We start from the raw sequence: 1,068 nt of genomic DNA, 5'->3' as shown, positions 1-1,068 counted from the left end.
GGAGAGCTCAGGAGGCCTTCTCACACCCTCAGCAAATGAGAAATCCCCCTGATTTCCACTCCTTTCTGTCCAGATGGGTGGCACCAGCCAGCAGGTGCCTCCAGCTTAATTCATTGTAGCCCCCTCCCTGGCCTAATGACTCCTAGTGGTTTCCCTTCCAAGAGGCCAGATCTTCCTGATGCACTACAGCTATTCTGTTCCAAAGTCTTCACTGGCTCCCACCTTCTGTAGGGTCAGATCCAAAAATCCAGTCTAGTAATCAAGGCCTTGCCCTGGGTCCAGGGTCCAGCTTTCTTGACTGGAGCCCACTTGGCACTTAATGGGCCCAGGATTCCAACACTCATGCCTTGTACTGGCCCCAAACATACCCCCAACCCCTGAGCTTGGGCCACATCTTTGCTCAGTCAGTCCCTCTGCTTTGAGTTATTCTTTGAGTCACCATTGCTTTGAGTTACTCTTTTTAAAGAGAAAGAAAATAATATATATGTAATTTATAATTACACATACTTTAAAATAATAAGCATTAAGCACTGTGCCAACTTTATATGTGAGTTTAAATAATAAAAGCAGAAATCCACACTCTTTAGGCACCTACCTCCACCCTCTCTGGAAGGGGCCCCTGTTGGCAGTGGGCAGTGTCTCCCTCCAGACCTTTATAGATACAAACATGTACGCCTACTTACAAGTGAACGAAATTGGGACGCTTTGGCCCTGGCTGGTTAGTTCAGTCGGTTAAGAGCTTCCCTTTCCCCTCCCTTCTCTCTCCCTTCCTCTCCCTGTGTCTCTGAAAATAAAAAAGAAATTAAGCCCTGACTGGATAGCTCAGTCAGTTGGAGCATCGTCCGAGGGCACATACAGGAGCATGTCCATGTTTTTGTCTCTCTCTCCCTGTCTCTCTCAAAAAGAAAAAAAAAACTGAGATGCTTTTATTTATTTTTAATTGATTTTGTAATTAAAGTAATACATGCACACAGTGTTTTATTTGTTTTTTTGTTTGTTTTTTGGTAAGAGGAGGGGAGATAGTGAGGTGGACTCCCACATGTGCCCCAGCTGGGATCCACGTGGCAA

Source organism: Saccopteryx leptura, chromosome 4 (assembly GCF_036850995.1).
Source record: "Saccopteryx leptura isolate mSacLep1 chromosome 4, mSacLep1_pri_phased_curated, whole genome shotgun sequence".
Lineage (NCBI taxonomy): Eukaryota > Metazoa > Chordata > Mammalia > Chiroptera > Emballonuridae > Saccopteryx > Saccopteryx leptura.
Note: the sequence above shows the minus strand (reverse complement) of the source record.